Genomic DNA, 20,740 nt, shown 5'->3' with positions numbered 1-20,740 from the left:
ACCTCATTTCTGCCCAGACCACTTCCTTGTAGTTACCAAATTTCCCATTTTTCTTTTTTTTTTTTTTTTCAATTTCATTTCCTTTCATCATATCTCCATTCCAGAGTGTTTCTAAGTCCTTCTTTTCTTTTTTGGATGTCAGCGGGGATCAATTCTGGCAAGCCTTGGTGTATGTCTTGCATGTCCCTGCAGTTGTTTGCTTGCCATGCCTTTTGATGCCTCTGCCTTCAGCTAAGAATTATATTTTTCCTTTTTTTTTTTTTTTAGGTATCCATGCCATGTGCCTCATATCTTCCCCTGCAAGTTGTGTCTGCCTCCTTGATTTTTGCCCTGCTTTTGCAACACCTGTCAGGTTAGTTTTGGCCTCTTTTGGTCCTTTGCACTGCACCTCATTTCTGCCCAGACCACTTTCTTGTAGTCACTACATTTCCCAATTTTCCCTTTTTTGGGGTTTTTTTGCAATTGCATTTCTTTTGATCATATCTTCTTTTCTGAGCCTTTGTAAGTCTTTATTTGCAGGGTCGCAAGATTTCGTTTCCCTTCCCGAAAGGAAATTTCATTTCCTTTCGGGAAGGGAAACGAAATCTTGCGATTTTAATGGGGATCAATTGGAAAAGCTTTGGTGCAAGTCCCTGCACTGGATGGCATGCCATGCCTTTTGATGGTTTTGACTTTGGCAAAGATTTTTTTTCCTTTTTTTTTTTATTTTAGGTATCCATGCCATGTGCCTCATATCTTCCCCTGCAAGTTGTGTCTGCCTCCTTGATTTTTGCCCCGCTTTTGCAACACCTGTCAGGTTAGTTTTGGCCTCTTTTGGTCCTTTGCACTGCACCTCATTTCTGCCCAGACCACTTCCTTGTAGTTACCAAATTTCCCATTTTTCTTTTTTTTTTTTTTTCAATTTCATTTCCTTTCATCATATCTCCATTCCAGAGTGTTTCTAAGTCCTTCTTTTCTTTTTTGCATGTCAGCGGGGATCAATTCTGGCAAGCCTTGGTGTATGTCTTGCATGTCCCTGCAGTTGTTTGCTTGCCATGCCTTTTGATGCCTCTGCCTTCAGATAAGAATTATTTTTTTCCTTTTTTTTTTTTTTAGGTATCCATGCCATGTGCCTCATATCTTCCCCTGCAAATTGTGTCTGCCTCCTTGATTTTTGCCCTGCTTTTGCAACACCTGTCAGGTTAGTTTTGGCCTCTTTTGGTCCTTTGCACTGCACCTCATTTCTGCCCAGACCACTTTCTTGTAGTCACTACATTTCCCAATTTTCCCTTTTTTGGGGTTTTTTTGCAATTGCATTTCTTTTGATCATATCTTCTTTTCTGAGCCTTTGTAAGTCTTTATTTGCAGGGTCGCAAGATTTCGTTTCCCTTCCCGAAAGGAAATTTCATTTCCTTTCGGGAAGGGAAACGAAATCTTGCGATTTTAATGGGGATCAATTGGAAAAGCTTTGGTGCAAGTCCCTGCACTGGATGGCATGCCATGCCTTTTGATGGTTTTGACTTTGGCAAAGATTTTTTTTCCTTTTTTTTTTTATTTTAGGTATCCATGCCATGTGCCTCATATCTTCCCCTGCAAGTTGTGTCTGCCTCCTTGATTTTTGCCCTGCTTTTGCAACACCTGTCAGGTTAGTTTTGGCCTCTTTTGGTCCTTTGCACTGCATCTCATTTCTGCCCAGACAACTTCCTGGCAGTTACCAAATTTCCCATTTTTCTTTTTTTTTTTTTTTTCAATTTCATTTCCTTTCATCATATCTCCATTCCAGAGTGTTTCTAAGTCCTTCTTTTCACTTTTGGACTTCAGCGGGGATCAATTCTGGCAAGCCTTGGTGTATGTCTTGCATGTCCCTGCAGTTGTTTGCTTGCCATGCCTTTTGATGCCTCTGCCTTCAGCTAAGAATTATTTTTTTCCTTTTTTTTTTTTTTAGGTATCCATGCCATGTGCCTCATATCTTCCCCTGCAAGTTGTGTCTGCCTCCTTGATTTTTGCCCTGCTTTTGCAACACCTGTCAGGTTAGTTTTGGCCTCTTTTGGTCCTTTGCACTGCACCTCATTTCTGCCCAGACCACTTTCTTGTAGTCACTACATTTCCCAATTTTCCCTTTTTTGGGGTTTTTTGCAATTGCATTTCTTTTGATCATATCTTCTTTTCTGAGCCTTTGTAAGTCTTTATTTTTAGGGTCGCAAGATTTCGTTTCCCTTCCCGAAAGGAAATTTCATTTCCTTTCGGGAAGGGAAACGAAATCTTGCGATTTTAATGGGGATCAATTGGAAAAGCTTTGGTGCAAGTCCCTGCACTGGATGGCATGCCATGCCTTTTGATGGTTTTGACTTTGGCAAAGATTTTTTTTCCTTTTTTTTTTTATTTTAGGTATCCATGCCATGTGCCTCATATCTTCCCCTGCAAGTTGTGTCTGCCTCCTTGATTTTTGCCCCGCTTTTGCAACACCTGTCAGGTTAGTTTTGGCCTCTTTTGGTCCTTTGCACTGCACCTCATTTCTGCCCAGACCACTTCCTTGTAGTTACCAAATTTCCCATTTTTCTTTTTTTTTTTTTTTCAATTTCATTTCCTTTCATCATATCTCCATTCCAGAGTGTTTCTAAGTCCTTCTTTTCTTTTTTGGATGTCAGCGGGGATCAATTCTGGCAAGCCTTGGTGTATGTCTTGCATGTCCCTGCAGTTGTTGGCTTGCCATGCCTTTTGATGCCTCTGCCTTCAGATAAGAATTATTTTTTTCCTTTTTTTTTTTTTTAGGTATCCATGCCATGTGCCTCATATCTTCCCCTGCAAATTGTGTCTGCCTCCTTGATTTGTGCCCTGCTTTTGCAACACCTGTCAGGTTAGTTTTGGCCTCTTTTGGTCCTTTGCACTGCACCTCATTTCTGCCCAGACCACTTTCTTGTAGTCACTACATTTCCCAATTTTCCCTTTTTTGGGGTTTTTTTGCAATTGCATTTCTTTTGATCATATCTTCTTTTCTGAGCCTTTGTAAGTCTTTATTTGCAGGGTCGCAAGATTTCGTTTCCCTTCCCGAAAGGAAATTTCATTTCCTTTCGGGAAGGGAAACGAAATCTTGCGATTTTAATGGGGATCAATTGGAAAAGCTTTGGTGCAAGTCCCTGCACTGGATGGCATGCCATGCCTTTTGATGGTTTTGACTTTGGCAAAGATTTTTTTTCCTTTTTTTTTTTATTTTAGGTATCCATGCCATGTGCCTCATATCTTCCCCTGCAAGTTGTGTCTGCCTCCTTGATTTTTGCCCTGCTTTTGCAACACCTGTCAGGTTAGTTTTGGCCTCTTTTGGTCCTTTGCACTGCATCTCATTTCTGCCCAGACAACTTCCTTGTAGTTGCCAAATTTCCCATTTTTCTTTTTTTTTTTTTTTCAATTTCATTTCCTTTCATCATATCTCCATTCCAGAGTGTTTCTAAGTCCTTCTTTTCTCTTTTGGACTTCAGCGGGGATCAATTCTGGCAAGCCTTGGTGTATGTCTTGCATGTCCCTGCAGTTGTTTGCTTGCCATGCCTTTTGATGCCTCTGCCTTCAGCTAAGAATTATTTTTTTCCTTTTTTTTTTTTTTTAGGTATCCATGCCATGTGCCTCATATCTTCCCCTGCAAGTTGTGTCTGCCTCCTTGATTTTTGCCCTGCTTTTGCAACACCTGTCAGGTTAGTTTTGGCCTCTTTTGGTCCTTTGCACTGCACCTCATTTCTGCCCAGACCACTTTCTTGTAGTCACTACATTTCCCAATTTTCCCTTTTTTGGGGTTTTTTTGCAATTGCATTTCTTTTGATCATATCTTCTTTTCTGAGCCTTTGTAAGTCTTTATTTGCAGGGTCGCAAGATTTCGTTTCCTTTCCCGAAAGGAAATTTCATTTCCTTTCGGGAAGGGAAACGAAATCTTGCGATTTTAATGGGGATCAATTGGAAAAGCTTTGGTGCAAGTCCCTGCACTGGATGGCATGCCATGCCTTTTGATGGTTTTGACTTTGGCAAAGATTTTTTTTCCTTTTTTTTTTTATTTTTGGTGTCCATGCCATGTGCCTCATATCTTCCCCTGCAAGTTGTGTCTGCCTCCTTGATTTTTGCCCTGCTTTTGCAACACCTGTCAGGTTAGTTTTGGCCTCTTTTGGTCCTTTGCACTGCACCTCATTTCTGCCCAGACCACTTCCTTGTAGTTACCAAATTTCCCATTTTTCTTTTTTTTTTTTTTTCAATTCCATTTCCTTTCATCATATCTCCATTCCAGAGTGTTTCTAAGTCCTTCTTTTCTTTTTTGGATGTCAGTGGGGATCAATTCTGGCAAGCCTTGGTGTATGTCTTGCATGTCCCTGCAGTTGTTGGCTTGCCATGCCTTTTGATGCCTCTGCGTTGAGATAAGAATTATTTTTTTCCTTTTTTTTTTTTTTAGGTATCCATGCCATGTGCCTCATATCTTCCCCTGCAAGTTGTGTCTGCCTCCTTGATTTTTGCCCTGCTTTTGCAACACCTGTCAGGTTAGTTTTGGCCTCTTTTGGTCCTTTGCACTGCACCTCATTTCTGCCCAGACCACTTTCTTGTAGTCACTACATTTCCCAATTTTCCCTTTTTTGGGGTTTTTTTGCAATTGCATTTCTTTTGATCCTATCTTCTTTTCTGAGCCTTTGTAAGTCTTTTTTTGCAGGGTCGCAAGATTTCGTTTCCCTTCCCGAAAGGAAATTTCATTTCCTTTCGGGAAGGGAAACGAAATCTTGCGATTTTAATGGGGATCAATTGGAAAAGCTTTGGTGCAAGTCCCTGCACTGGATGGCATGCCATGCCTTTTGATGGTTTTGACTTTGGCAAAGATTTTTTTTCCTTTTTTTTTTTATTTTAGGTATCCATGCCATGTGCCTCATATCTTCCCCTGCAAGTTGTGTCTGCCTCCTTGATTTTTGCCCTGCTTTTGCAACACCTGTCAGGTTAGTTTTGGCCTCTTTTGGTCCTTTGCACTGCATCTCATTTCTGCCCAGACAACTTCCTTGTAGTTACCAAATTTCCCATTTTTCTTTTTTTTTTTTTTCCAATTTTATTTCCTTTCATCATATCTCCATTCTAGAGTGTTTCTAAGTACTTCTTTTCGCTTTTGGACTAAAGCGGGGATCAATTCTGGCAAGCCTTGGTGTATGTCTTGCATGTCCCTGCGGTTGTTTGCTTGCCATGCCTTTTGATGCCTCAGCCTTCAGCTAAAAATTTTTCTTTCATTTTTTTTTTTTTTTAGGTATCCATGCCATGTGCCTCATATCTTCCCCTGCAAGTTGTGTCTGCCTCCTTGATTTTTGCCCTGCTTTTGCAACACCTGTCAGGTTAGTTTTGGCCTCTTTTGGTCCTTTGCACTGCACCTCATTTCTGCCCATACTATTTCCTTGTAGTTACCAAATTTCTCATTTTTCTTTTTTTTTTTTTTTCAATTTCATTTCCTTTCATCATATCTCCATTCCAGAGTGTTTTTAAGTCCTTCTTTTCTCTTTTGGACTTCAGCGGGGATCAATTCTGGCAAGCCTTGGTGTATGTCTTGCATGTCCCTGCAGTTGTTTGCTTGCCATGCCTTTTGATGCCTTTGCCTTCAGCTAAGAATTATTTTTTTCCTTTTTTTTTTTTTTAGGTATCCATGCCATGTGCCTCATATCTTCCCCTGCAAGTTGTGTCTGCCTCCTTGATTTTTGCCCTGCTTTTGCAACACCTGTCAGGTTAGTTTTGGCCTCTTTTGGTCCTTTGCACTGCACCTCATTTCTGCCCAGACCACTTTCTTGTAGTCACTACATTTCCCAATTTTCCCTTTTTTGGGGTTTTTTTGCAATTGCATTTCTTTTGATCATATCTTCTTTTCTGAGCCTTTGTAAGTCTTTATTTGCAGGGTCGCAAGATTTCGTTTCCCTTCCCGAAAGGAAATGAAATTTCCTTTCGGGAAGGGAAACGAAATCTTGCGATTTTAATGGGGATCAATTGGAAAAGCTTTGGTGCAAGTCCCTGCACTGGATGGCATGCCATGCCTTTTGATGGTTTTGACTTTGGCAAAGATTTTTTTTCCTTTTTTTTTTTTGTTTTAGGTATCCATGCCATGTGCCTCATATCTTCCCCTGCAAGTTGTGTCTGCCTCCTTGATTTTTGCCCTGCTTTTGCAACACCTGTCAGGTTAGTTTTGGCCTCTTTTGGTCCTTTGCACTGCACCTCATTTCTGCCCAGACCACTTTCTTGTAGTCACTACATTTCCCAATTTTCCCTTTTTTGGGGTTTTTTTGCAATTGCATTTCTTTTGATCATATCTTCTTTTCTGAGCCTTTGTAAGTCTTTATTTGCAGGGTCGCAAGATTTCGTTTCCCTTCCCGAAAGGAAATTTCATTTCCTTTCGGGAAGGGAAACGAAATCTTGCGATTTTAATGGGGATCAATTGGAAAAGCTTTGGTGCAAGTCCCTGCACTGGATGGCATGCCATGCCTTTTGATGGTTTTGACTTTGGCAAAGATTTTTTTTCCTTTTTTTTTTTATTTTAGGTATCCATGCCATGTGCCTCATATCTTCCCCTGCAAGTTGTGTCTGCCTCCTTGATTTTTGCCCCGCTTTTGCAACACCTGTCAGGTTAGTTTTGGCCTCTTTTGGTCCTTTGCACTGCACCTCATTTCTGCCCAGACCACTTCCTTGTAGTTACCAAATTTCCCATTTTTCTTTTTTTTTTTTTTTCAATTTCATTTCCTTTCATCATATCTCCATTCCAGAGTGTTTCTAAGTCCTTCTTTTCTTTTTTGGACTAAAGCGGGGATCAATTCTGGCAAGCCTTGGTGTATGTCTTGCATGTCCCTGCAGTTGTTGGCTTGCCATGCCTTTTGATGCCTCTGCCTTCAGCTAAGAATTATTTTTTTCCTTTTTTTTTTTTTTTAGGTATCCATGCCATGTGCCTCATATCTTCCCCTGCAAGTTGTGTCTGCCTCCTTGATTTTTGCCCTGCTTTTGCAACACCTGTCAGGTTAGTTTTGGCCTCTTTTGGTCCTTTGCACTGCACCTCATTTCTGCCCAGACCACTTTCTTGTAGTCACTACATTTCCCAATTTTCCCTTTTTTGGGGTTTTTTTGCAATTGCATTTCTTTTGATCATATCTTCTTTTCTGAGCCTTTGTAAGTCTTTATTTGCAGGGTCGCAAGATTTCGTTTCCCTTCCCGAAAGGAAATTTCATTTCCTTTCGGGAAGGGAAACGAAATCTTGCGATTTTAATGGGGATCAATTGGAAAAGCTTTGGTGCAAGTCCCTGCACTGGATGGCATGCCATGCCTTTTGATGGTTTTGACTTTGGCAAAGATTTTTTTTCCTTTTTTTTTTTATTTTAGGTATCCATGCCATGTGCCTCATATCTTCCCCTGCAAGTTGTGTCTGCCTCCTTGATTTTTGCCCTGCTTTTGCAACACCTGTCAGGTTAGTTTTGGCCTCTTTTGGTCCTTTGCACTGCACCTCATTTCTGCCCAGACCACTTCCTTGTAGTTACCAAATTTCCCATTTTTCTTTTTTTTTTTTTTTTTCAATTTCATTTCCTTTCATCATATCTCCATTCCAGAGTGTTTCTAAGTCCTTCTTTTCTTTTTTGGATGTCAGCGGGGATCAATTCTGGCAAGCCTTGGTGTATGTCTTGCATGTCCCTGCAGTTGTTTGCTTGCCATGCCTTTTGATGCCTCTGCCTTCAGCTAAGAATTATTTTTTTCTTTTTTTTTTTTATTTTAGGTATCCATGCCATGTGCCTCATATCTTCCCCTGCAAGTTGTGTCTGCCTCCTTGATTTTTGCCCTGCTTTTGCAACACCTGTCAGGTTAGTTTTGGCCTCTTTTGGTCCTTTGCACTGCACCTCATTTCTGCCCATACTATTTCCTTGTAGTTACCAAATTTCCCATTTTTCTTTTTTTTTTTTTTTTCAATTTCATTTCCTTTCATCATATCTCCATTCCAGAGTGTTTCTAAGTCCTTCTTTTCGCTTTTGGACTTCATCGGGGATCAATTCTGGCAAGCCTTGGTGTATGTCTTGCATGTCCCTGCAGTTGTTTGCTTGCCATGCCTTTTGATGCCTCTGCCTTCAGCTAAGAATTATTTTTTTCCTTTTTTTTTTTTTTTAGGTATCCATGCCATGTGCCTCATATCTTCCCCTGCAAGTTGTGTCTGCCTCCTTGATTTTTGCCCTGCTTTTGCAACACCTGTCAGGTTAGTTTTGGCCTCTTTTGGTCCTTTGCACTGCACCTCATTTCTGCCCAGACCACTTTCTTGTAGTCACTACATTTCCCAATTTTCCCTTTTTTGGGGTTTTTTTGCAATTGCATTTCTTTTGATCATATCTTCTTTTCTGAGCCTTTGTAAGTCTTTATTTGCAGGGTCGCAAGATTTCGTTTCCCTTCCCAAAAGGAAATTTCATTTCCTTTCGGGAAGGGAAACGAAATCTTGCGATTTTAATGGGGATCAATTGGAAAAGCTTTGGTGCAAGTCCCTGCACTGGATGGCATGCCATGCCTTTTGATGGTTTTGACTTTGGCAAAGATTTTTTTTCCTTTTTTTTTTTATTTTAGGTATCCATGCCATGTGCCTCATATCTTCCCCTGCAAGTTGTGTCTGCCTCCTTGATTTTTGCCCTGCTTTTGCAACACCTGTCAGGTTAGTTTTGGCCTCTTTTGGTCCTTTGCACTGCACCTCATTTCTGCCCAGACCACTTCCTTGTAGTTACCAAATTTCCCATTTTTCTTTTTTTTTTTTTTCAATTTCATTTCCTTTCATCATATCTCCATTCCAGAGTGTTTCTAAGTCCTTCTTTTCTTTTTTGGATGTCAGCGGGGATCAATTCTGGCAAGCCTTGGTGTATGTCTTGCATGTCCCTGCAGTTGTTTGCTTGCCATGTCTTTTGATGCCTTTGCCTTCAGCTAAGAATTATTTTTTTCCTTTTTTTTTTTTTAGGTATCCATGCCATGTGCCTCATATCTTCCCCTGCAAGTTGTGTCTGCCTCCTTGATTTTTGCCCTGCTTTTGCAACACCTGTCAGGTTAGTTTTGGCCTCTTTTGGTCCTTTGCACTGCACCTCATTTCTGCCCATACTATTTCCTTGTAGTTACCAAATTTCCCATTTTTCTTTTTTTTTTTTTTCCAATTTCATTTCCTTTCATCATATCTCCATTCCAGAGTGTTTCTAAGTCCTTCTTTTCGCTTTTGGACTTCAGCGGGGATCAATTCTGGCAAGCCTTGGTGTATGTCTTGCATGTCCCTGCGGTTGTTTGCTTGCCATGCCTTTTGATGCCTCTGCCTTCAGCTAAGAATTATTTTTTTCCTTTTTTTTTTTTTTAGGTATCCATGCCATGTGCCTCATATCTTCCCCTGCAAGTTGTGTCTGCCTCCTTGATTTTTGCCCTGCTTTTGCAACACCTGTCAGGTTAGTTTTGGCCTCTTTTGGTCCTTTGCACTGCACCTCATTTCTGCCCAGACCACTTTCTTGTAGTTACCAAATTTCCCATTTTTCTTTTTTTTTTTTTTTTTCAATTTTATTTCCTTTCATCATATCTCCATTCTAGAGTGTTTCTAAGTCCTTCTTTTCTTTTTTGGATGTCAGCGGGGATCAATTCTGGCAAGCCTTGGTGTATGTCTTGCATGTCCCTGCAGTTGTTTGCTTGCCATGCCTTTTGATGCCTCTGCCTTCAGCTAAGAATTATTTTTTTCCTTTTTTTTTTTTTTTAGGTATCCATGCCATGTGCCTCTTATCTTCCCCTGCAAGTTGTGTCTGCCTCCTTGATTTTTGCCCTGCTTTTGCAACACCTGTCAGGTTAGTTTTGGCCTCTTTTGGTCCTTTGCACTGCACCTCATTTCTGCCCAGACCACTTTCTTGTAGTCACTACATTTCCCAATTTTCCCTTTTTTGGGGTTTTTTTGCAATTGCATTTCTTTTGATCCTATCTTCTTTTCTGAGCCTTTGTAAGTCTTTATTTGCAGGGTCGCAAGATTTCGTTTCCCTTCCCGAAAGGAAATTTCATTTCCTTTCGGGAAGGGAAACGAAATCTTGCGATTTTAATGGGGATCAATTGGAAAAGCTTTGGTGCAAGTCCCTGCACTGGATGGCATGCCATGCCTTTTGATGGTTTTGACTTTGGCAAAGATTTTTTTTCCTTTATTTTTATTTTAGGTATCCATGCCATGTGCCTCATATCTTCCCCTACAAGTTGTGTCTGCCTCCTTGATTTTTGCCCTGCTTTTGCAACACCTGTCAGGTTAGTTTTGGCCTCTTTTGGTCCTTTGCACTGCACCTCATTTCTGCCCAGACAACTTCCTTGTAGTTACCAAATTTCCCATTTTTCTTTTTTTTTTTTTTCCAATTTTATTTCCTTTCATCATATCTCCATTCTAGAGTGTTTCTAAGTACTTCTTTTCGCTTTTGGACTAAAGCGGGGATCAATTCTGGCAAGCCTTGGTGTATGTCTTGCATGTCCCTGCGGTTGTTTGCTTGCCATGCCTTTTGATGCCTCAGCCTTCAGCTAAAAATTTTTCTTTCATTTTTTTTTTTTTTTAGGTATCCATGCCATGTGCCTCATATCTTCCCCTGCAAGTTGTGTCTGCCTCCTTGATTTTTGCCCTGCTTTTGCAACACCTGTCAGGTTAGTTTTGGCCTCTTTTGGTCCTTTGCACTGCACCTCATTTCTGCCCATACTATTTCCTTGTAGTTACCAAATTTCTCATTTTTCTTTTTTTTTTTTTTTCAATTTCATTTCCTTTCATCATATCTCCATTCCAGAGTGTTTTTAAGTCCTTCTTTTCTCTTTTGGACTTCAGCGGGGATCAATTCTGGCAAGCCTTGGTGTATGTCTTGCATGTCCCTGCAGTTGTTTGCTTGCCATGCCTTTTGATGCCTTTGCCTTCAGCTAAGAATTATTTTTTTCCTTTTTTTTTTTTTTTAGGTATCCATGCCATGTGCCTCATATCTTCCCCTGCAAGTTGTGTCTGCCTCCTTGATTTTTGCCCTGCTTTTGCAACACCTGTCAGGTTAGTTTTGGCCTCTTTTGGTCCTTTGCACTGCACCTCATTTCTGCCCAGACCACTTTCTTGTAGTCACTACATTTCCCAATTTTCCCTTTTTTGGGGTTTTTTTGCAATTGCATTTCTTTTGATCATATCTTCTTTTCTGAGCCTTTGTAAGTCTTTATTTGCAGGGTCGCAAGATTTCGTTTCCCTTCCCGAAAGGAAATTTCATTTCCTTTCGGGAAGGGAAACGAAATCTTGCGATTTTAATGGGGATCAATTGGAAAAGCTTTGGTGCAAGTCCCTGCACTGGATGGCATGCCATGCCTTTTGATGGTTTTGACTTTGGCAAAGATTTTTTTTCCTTTTTTTTTTTATTTTAGGTATCCATGCCATGTGCCTCATATCTTCCCCTGCAAGTTGTGTCTGCCTCCTTGATTTTTGCCCTGCTTTTGCAACACCTGTCAGGTTAGTTTTGGCCTCTTTTGGTCCTTTGCACTGCACCTCATTTCTGCCCAGACCACTTCCTTGTAGTTACCAAATTTCCCATTTTTCTTTTTTTTTTTTTTTCAATTTCATTTCCTTTCATCATATCTCCATTCCAGAGTGTTTCTAAGTCCTTCTTTTCTTTTTTGGATGTCAGCGGGGATCAATTCTGGCAAGCCTTGGTGTATGTCTTGCATGTCCCTGCAGTTGTTTGCTTGCCATGTCTTTTGATGCCTTTGCCTTCAGCTAAGAATTATTTTTTTCCTTTTTTTTTTTTTAGGTATCCATGCCATGTGCCTCATATCTTCCCCTGCAAGTTGTGTCTGCCTCCTTGATTTTTGCCCTGCTTTTGCAACACCTGTCAGGTTAGTTTTGGCCTCTTTTGGTCCTTTGCACTGCACCTCATTTCTGCCCATACTATTTCCTTGTAGTTACCAAATTTCCCATTTTTCTTTTTTTTTTTTTTCCAATTTCATTTCCTTTCATCATATCTCCATTCCAGAGTGTTTCTAAGTCCTTCTTTTCGCTTTTGGACTTCAGCGGGGATCAATTCTGGCAAGCCTTGGTGTATGTCTTGCATGTCCCTGCAGTTGTTTGCTTGCCATGCCTTTTGATGCCTCTGCCTTCAGCTAAGAATTATTTTTTTCCTTTTTTTTTTTTTTAGGTATCCATGCCATGTGCCTCATATCTTCCCCTGCAAGTTGTGTCTGCCTCCTTGATTTTTGCCCTGCTTTTGCAACACCTGTCAGGTTAGTTTTGGCCTCTTTTGGTCCTTTGCACTGCACCTCATTTCTGCCCAGACCACTTTCTTGTAGTTACCAAATTTCCCATTTTTCTTTTTTTTTTTTTTTTTCAATTTTATTTCCTTTCATCATATCTCCATTCTAGAGTGTTTCTAAGTCCTTCTTTTCTTTTTTGGATGTCAGCGGGGATCAATTCTGGCAAGCCTTGGTGTATGTCTTGCATGTCCCTGCAGTTGTTTGCTTGCCATGCCTTTTGATGCCTCTGCCTTCAGCTAAGAATTATTTTTTTCCTTTTTTTTTTTTTTTAGGTATCCATGCCATGTGCCTCATATCTTCCCCTGCAAGTTGTGTCTGCCTCCTTGATTTTTGCCCTGCTTTTGCAACACCTGTCAGGTTAGTTTTGGCCTCTTTTGGTCCTTTGCACTGCACCTCATTTCTGCCCAGACCACTTTCTTGTAGTCACTACATTTCCCAATTTTCCCTTTTTTGGGGTTTTTTTGCAATTGCATTTCTTTTGATCATATCTTCTTTTCTGAGCCTTTGTAAGTCTTTATTTGCAGGGTCGCAAGATTTCGTTTCCCTTCCCGAAAGGAAATTTCATTTCCTTTCGGGAAGGGAAACGAAATCTTGCGATTTTAATGGGGATCAATTGGAAAAGCTTTGGTGCAAGTCCCTGCACTGGATGGCATGCCATGCCTTTTGATGGTTTTGACTTTGGCAAAGATTTTTTTTCCTTTTTTTTTTATTTTAGGTATCCATGCCATGTGCCTCATATCTTCCCCTGCAAGTTGTGTCTGCCTCCTTGATTTTTGCCCTGCTTTTGCAACACCTGTCAGGTTAGTTTTGGCCTCTTTTGGTCCTTTGCACTGCACCTCATTTCTGCCCAGACCACTTCCTTGTAGTTACCAAATTTCCCATTTTTCTTTTTTTTTTTCTTTTTCAATTTCATTTCCTTTCATCATATCTCCATTCCAGAGTGTTTCTAAGTCCTTCTTTTCTTTTTTGGATGTCAGCGGGGATCAATTCTGGCAAGCCTTGGTGTATGTCTTGCATGTCCCTGCAGTTGTTTGCTTGCCATGCCTTTTGATGACTTTGCCTTCAGCTAAGATTTTTTTTTTCCTTTTTTTTTGTTTTAGGTATCCATGCCATGTGCCTCTTATCTTCCCCTGCAAGTTGTGTCTGCCTCCTTGATTTTTGCCCTGCTTTTGCAACACCTGTCAGGTTAGTTTTGGCCTCTTTTGGTCCTTTGCACTGCACCTCATTTCTGCCCAGACCACTTCCTTGTAGTTACCAAATTTCCCATTTTTCTTTTTTTTTTTTTTTTCAATTTCATTTTCTTTCATCATATCTCCATTCCAGAGTGTTTCTAAGTCCTTCTTTTCTCTTTTGGATGTCAGCGGGGATCAATTCTGGCAAGCCTTGGTGTATGTCTTGCATGTCCCTGCAGTTGTTTGCTTGCCATGACTTTTGATGCCTCTGCCTTCAGCTAAGAATTATTTTTTTCCTTTTTTTTTTTTTTTAGGTATCCATGCCATGTGCCTCATATCTTCCCCTGCAAGTTGTGTCTGCCTCCTTGATTTTTGCCCTGCTTTTGCAACACCTGTCAGGTTAGTTTTGGCCTCTTTTGGTCCTTTGCACTGCACCTCATTTCTGCCCAGACCACTTTCTTGTAGTCACTACATTTCCCAATTTTCCCTTTTTTGGGGTTTTTTTGCAATTGCATTTCTTTTGATCATATCTTCTTTTCTGAGCCTTTGTAAGTCTTTATTTGCAGGGTCGCAAGATTTCGTTTCCCTTCCCGAAAGGAAATTTCATTTCCTTTCGGGAAGGGAAACGAAATCTTGCGATTTTAATGGGGATCAATTGGAAAAGCTTTGGTGCAAGTCCCTGCACTGGATGGCATGCCATGCCTTTTGATGGTTTTGACTTTGGCAAAGATTTTTTTCCTTTTTTTTTTTATTTTAGGTATCCATGCCATGTGCCTCATATCTTCCCCTGCAAGTTGTGTCTGCCTCCTTGATTTTTGCCCTGCTTTTGCAACACCTGTCAGGTTAGTTTTGGCCTCTTTTGGTCCTTTGCACTGCACCTCATTTCTGCCCAGACCACTTCCTTGTAGTTACCAAATTTCCCATTTTTCTTTTTTTTTTTTTTTTCAATTTCATTTCCTTTCATCATATCTCCATTCCAGAGTGTTTCTAAGTCCTTCTTTTCGCTTTTGGACTAAAGCGGGGATCAATTCTGGCAAGCCTTGGTGTATGTCTTGCATGTCCCTGCAGTTGTTTGCTTGCCATGCCTTTTGATGCCTCTGCCTTCAGCTAAGAATTATTTTTTTCCTTTTTTTTTTTTTTTAGGTATCCATGCCATGTGCCTCATATCTTCCCCTGCAAGTTGTGTCTGCCTCCTTGATTTTTGCCCTGCTTTTGCAACACCTGTCAGGTTAGTTTTGGCCTCTTTTGGTCCTTTGCACTGCACCTCATTTCTGCCCAGACCACTTTCTTGTAGTCACTACATTTCCCAATTTTCCCTTTTTTGGGGTTTTTTTGCAATTGCATTTCTTTTGATCATATCTTCTTTTCTGAGCCTTTGTAAGTCTTTATTTGCAGGGTCGCAAGATTTCGTTTCCCTTCCCGAAAGGAAATTTCATTTCCTTTCGGGAAGGGAAACGAAATCTTGCGATTTTAATGGGGATCAATTGGAAAAGCTTTGGTGCAAGTCCCTGCACTGGATGGCATGCCATGCCTTTTGATGGTTTTGACTTTGGCAAAGATTTTTTTCCTTTTTTTTTTATTTTAGGTATCCATGCCATGTGCCTCATATCTTCCCCTGCAAGTTGTGTCTGCCTCCTTGATTTTTGCCCTGCTTTTGCAACACCTGTCAGGTTAGTTTTGGCCTCTTTTGGTCCTTTGCACTGCATCTCATTTCTGCCCAGACAACTTCCTTGTAGTTACCAAATTTCCCATTTTTCTTTTTTTTTTTTTTCCAATTTTATTTCCTTTCATCATATCTCCATTCTAGAGTGTTTCTAAGTATTTCTTTTCGCTTTTGGACTAAAGCGGGGATCAATTCTGGCAAGCCTTGGTGTATGTCTTGCATGTCCCTGCGGTTGTTTGCTTGCCATGCCTTTTGATGCCTCAGCCTTCAGCTAAAAATTTTTCTTTCATTTTTTTTTTTTTTTAGGTATCCATGCCATGTGCCTCATATCTTCCCCTGCAAGTTGTGTCTGCCTCCTTGATTTTTGCCCTGCTTTTGCAACACCTGTCAGGTTAGTTTTGGCCTCTTTTGGTCCTTTGCACTGCACCTCATTTCTGCCCATACTATTTCCTTGTAGTTACCAAATTTCTCATTTTTCTTTTTTTTTTTTTTTCAATTTCATTTCCTTTCATCATATCTCCATTCCAGAGTGTTTTTAAGTCCTTCTTTTCTCTTTTGGACTTCAGCGGGGATCAATTCTGGCAAGCCTTGGTGTATGTCTTGCATGTCCCTGCAGTTGTTTGCTTGCCATGCCTTTTGATGCCTTTGCCTTCAGCTAAGAATTATTTTTTTCCTTTTTTTTTTTTTTTAGGTATCCATGCCATGTGCCTCATATCTTCCCCTGCAAGTTGTGTCTGCCTCCTTGATTTTTGCCCTGCTTTTGCAACACCTGTCAGGTTAGTTTTGGCCTCTTTTGGTCCTTTGCACTGCACCTCATTTCTGCCCAGACCACTTTCTTGTAGTCACTACATTTCCCAATTTTCCCTTTTTTGGGGTTTTTTTGCAATTGCATTTCTTTTGATCATATCTTCTTTTCTGAGCCTTTGTAAGTCTTTATTTGCAGGGTCGCAAGATTTCGTTTCCCTTCCCGAAAGGAAATTTCATTTCCTTTCGGGAAGGGAAACGAAATCTTGCGATTTTAATGGGGATCAATTGGAAAAGCTTTGGTGCAAGTCCCTGCACTGGATGGCATGCCATGCCTTTTGATGGTTTTGACTTTGGCAAAGATTTTTTTTCCTTTTTTTTTTTATTTTAGGTATCCATGCCATGTGCCTCATATCTTCCCCTGCAAGTTGTGTCTGCCTCCTTGATTTTTGCCCTGCTTTTGCAACACCTGTCAGGTTAGTTTTGGCCTCTTTTGGTCCTTTGCACTGCACCTCATTTCTGCCCAGACCACTTCCTTGTAGTTACCAAATTTCCCATTTTTCTTTTTTTTTTTTTTTCAATTTCATTTCCTTTCATCATATCTCCATTCCAGAGTGTTTCTAAGTCCTTCTTTTCTTTTTTGGATGTCAGCGGGGATCAATTCTGGCAAGCCTTGGTGTATGTCTTGCATGTCCCTGCAGTTGTTTGCTTGCCATGTCTTTTGATGCCTTTGCCTTCAGCTAAGAATTATTTTTTTCCTTTTTTTTTTTTTAGGTATCCATGCCATGTGCCTCATATCTTCCCCTGCAAGTTGTGTCTGCCTCCTTGATTTTTGCCCTGCTTTTGCAACACCTGTCAGGTTAGTTTTGGCCTCTTTTGGTCCTTTGCACTGCACCTCATTTCTGCCCATACTATTTCCTTGTAGTTACCAAATTTCCCATTTTTCTTTTTTTTTTTTTTCCAATTTCATTTCCTTTCATCATATCTCCATTCCAGAGTGTTTCTAAGTCCTTCTTTTCGCTTTTGGACTTCAGCGGGGATCAATTCTGGCAAGCCTTGGTGTATGTCTTGCATGTCCCTGCAGTTGTTTGCTTGCCATGCCTTTTGATGCCTCTGCCTTCAGCTAAGAATTATTTTTTTCCTTTTTTTTTTTTTTAGGTATCCATGCCATGTGCCTCATATCTTCCCCTGCAAGTTGTGTCTGCCTCCTTGATTTTTGCCCTGCTTTTGCAACACCTGTCAGGTTAGTTTTGGCCTCTTTTGGTCCTTTGCACTGCACCTCATTTCTGCCCAGACCACTTTCTTGTAGTTACCAAATTTCCCATTTTTCTTTTTTTTTTTTTTTTTCAATTTTATTTCCTTTCATCATATCTCCATTCTAGAGTGTTTCTAAGTCCTTCTTTTCTTTTTTGGATGTCAGCGGGGATCAATTCTGGCAAGCCTTGGTGTATGTCTTGCATGTCCCTGCAGTTGTTTGCTTGCCATGCCTTTTGATGCCTCTGCCTTCAGCTAAGAATTATTTTTTTCCTTTTTTTTTTTTTTTAGGTATCCATGCCATGTGCCTCATATCTTCCCCTGCAAGTTGTGTCTGCCTCCTTGATTTTTGCCCTGCTTTTGCAACACCTGTCAGGTTAGTTTTGGCCTCTTTTGGTCCTTTGCACTGCACCTCATTTCTGCCCAGACCACTTTCTTGTAGTCACTACATTTCCCAATTTTCCCTTTTTTGGGGTTTTTTTGCAATTGCATTTCTTTTGATCATATCTTCTTTTCTGAGCCTTTGTAAGTCTTTATTTGCAGGGTCGCAAGATTTCGTTTCCCTTCCCGAAAGGAAATTTCATTTCCTTTCGGGAAGGGAAACGAAATCTTGCGATTTTAATGGGGATCAATTGGAAAAGCTTTGGTGCAAGTCCCTGCACTGGATGGCATGCCATGCCTTTTGATGGTTTTGACTTTGGCAAAGATTTTTTTTCCTTTTTTTTTTATTTTAGGTATCCATGCCATGTGCCTCATATCTTCCCCTGCAAGTTGTGTCTGCCTCCTTGATTTTTGCCCTGCTTTTGCAACACCTGTCAGGTTAGTTTTGGCCTCTTTTGGTCCTTTGCACTGCACCTCATTTCTGCCCAGACCACTTCCTTGTAGTTACCAAATTTCCCATTTTTCTTTTTTTTTTTCTTTTTCAATTTCATTTCCTTTCATCATATCTCCATTCCAGAGTGTTTCTAAGTCCTTCTTTTCTTTTTTGGATGTCAGCGGGGATCAATTCTGGCAAGCCTTGGTGTATGTCTTGCATGTCCCTGCAGTTGTTTGCTTGCCATGCCTTTTGATGACTTTGCCTTCAGCTAAGATTTTTTTTTTCCTTTTTTTTTGTTTTAGGTATCCATGCCATGTGCCTCTTATCTTCCCCTGCAAGTTGTGTCTGCCTCCTTGATTTTTGCCCTGCTTTTGCAACACCTGTCAGGTTAGTTTTGGCCTCTTTTGGTCCTTTGCACTGCACCTCATTTCTGCCCAGACCACTTCCTTGTAGTTACCAAATTTCCCATTTTTCTTTTTTTTTTTTTTTTCAATTTCATTTTCTTTCATCATATCTCCATTCCAGAGTGTTTCTAAGTCCTTCTTTTCTCTTTTGGATGTCAGCGGGGATCAACTCTGGCAAGCCTTGGTGTATGTCTTGCATGTCCCTGCAGTTGTTTGCTTGCCATGACTTTTGATGCCTCTGCCTTCAGCTAAGAATTATTTTTTTCCTTTTTTTTTTTTTTTAGGTATCCATGCCATGTGCCTCATATCTTCCCCTGCAAGTTGTGTCTGCCTCCTTGATTTTTGCCCTGCTTTTGCAACACCTGTCAGGTTAGTTTTGGCCTCTTTTGGTCCTTTGCACTGCACCTCATTTCTGCCCAGACCACTTTCTTGTAGTCACTACATTTCCCAATTTTCCCTTTTTTGGGGTTTTTTTGCAATTGCATTTCTTTTGATCATATCTTCTTTTCTGAGCCTTTGTAAGTCTTTATTTGCAGGGTCGCAAGATTTCGTTTCCCTTCCCGAAAGGAAATTTCATTTCCTTTCGGGAAGGGAAACGAAATCTTGCGATTTTAATGGGGATCAATTGGAAAAGCTTTGGTGCAAGTCCCTGCACTGGATGGCATGCCATGCCTTTTGATGGTTTTGACTTTGGCAAAGATTTTTTTCCTTTTTTTTTTTATTTTAGGTATCCATGCCATGTGCCTCATATCTTCCCCTGCAAGTTGTGTCTGCCTCCTTGATTTTTGCCCTGCTTTTGCAACACCTGTCAGGTTAGTTTTGGCCTCTTTTGGTCCTTTGCACTGCACCTCATTTCTGCCCAGACCACTTCCTTGTAGTTACCAAATTTCCCATTTTTCTTTTTTTTTTTTTTTTCAATTTCATTTCCTTTCATCATATCTCCATTCCAGAGTGTTTCTAAGTCCTTCTTTTCGCTTTTGGACTAAAGCGGGGATCAATTCTGGCAAGCCTTGGTGTATGTCTTGCATGTCCCTGCAGTTGTTTGCTTGCCATGCCTTTTGATGCCTCTGCCTTCAGCTAAGAATTATTTTTTTCCTTTTTTTTTTTTTTTAGGTATCCATGCCATGTGCCTCATATCTTCCCCTGCAAGTTGTGTCTGCCTCCTTGATTTTTGCCCTGCTTTTGCAACACCTGTCAGGTTAGTTTTGGCCTCTTTTGGTCCTTTGCACTGCACCTCATTTCTGCCCAGACCACTTTCTTGTAGTCACTACATTTCCCAATTTTCCCTTTTTTGGGGTTTTTTTGCAATTGCATTTCTTTTGATCATATCTTCTTTTCTGAGCCTTTGTAAGTCTTTATTTGCAGGGTCGCAAGATTTCGTTTCCCTTCCCGAAAGGAAATTTCATTTCCTTTCGGGAAGGGAAACCAAATCTTGCGATTTTAATGGGGATCAATTGGAAAAGCTTTGGTGCAAGTCCCTGCACTGGATGGCATGCCATGCCTTTTGATGGTTTTGACTTTGGCAAAGATTTTTTTCCTTTTTTTTTTTATTTTAGGTATCCATGCCATGTGCCTCATATCTTCCCCTGCAAGTTGTGTCTGCCTCCTTGATTTTTGCCCTGCTTTTGCAACACCTGTCAGGTTAGTTTTGGCCTCTTTTGGTCCTTTGCACTGCATCTCATTTCTGCCCAGACAACTTCCTTGTAGTTACCAAATTTCCCATTTTTCTTTTTTTTTTTTTTCCAATTTTATTTCCTTTCATCATATCTCCATTCTAGAGTGTTTCTAAGTATTTCTTTTCGCTTTTGGACTAAAGCGGGGATCAATTCTGGCAAGCCTTGGTGTATGTCTTGCATGTCCCTGCGGTTGTTTGCTTGCCATGCCTTTTGATGCCTCAGCCTTCAGCTAAAAATTTTTCTTTCATTTTTTTTTTTTTTTAGGTATCCATGCCATGTGCCTCATATCTTCCCCTGCAAGTTGTGTCTGCCTCCTTGATTTTTGCCCTGCTTTTGCAACACCTGTCAGGTTAGTTTTGGCCTCTTTTGGTCCTTTGCACTGCACCTCATTTCTGCCCAGACCACTTTCTTGTAGTTACCAAATTTCCCATTTTTCTTTTTTTTTTTTTTTTTCAATTTCATTTCCTTTCATCATATCTCCATTCCAGAGTGTTTCTAAGTCCTTCTTTTCTTTTTTGGATGTCAGCGGGGATCAATTCTGGCAAGCCTTGGTGTATGTCTTGCATGTCCCTGCAGTTGTTGGCTTGCCATGCCTTTTGATGCCTTTGCCTTCAGCTAAGATTTTTTTTTTCCTTTTTTTTTGTTTTAGGTATCCATGCCATGTGCCTCTTATCTTCCCCTGCAAGTTGTGTCTGCCTCCTTGATTTTTGCCCTGCTTTTGCAACACCTGTCAGGTTAGTTTTGGCCTCTTTTGGTCCTTTGCA

This window comes from Haemorhous mexicanus, chromosome 6 (genome assembly GCF_027477595.1).
Source record: "Haemorhous mexicanus isolate bHaeMex1 chromosome 6, bHaeMex1.pri, whole genome shotgun sequence".
Classification (NCBI taxonomy): Eukaryota; Metazoa; Chordata; class Aves; order Passeriformes; family Fringillidae; genus Haemorhous; species Haemorhous mexicanus.
This window is presented reverse-complemented; position numbering follows the sequence as displayed.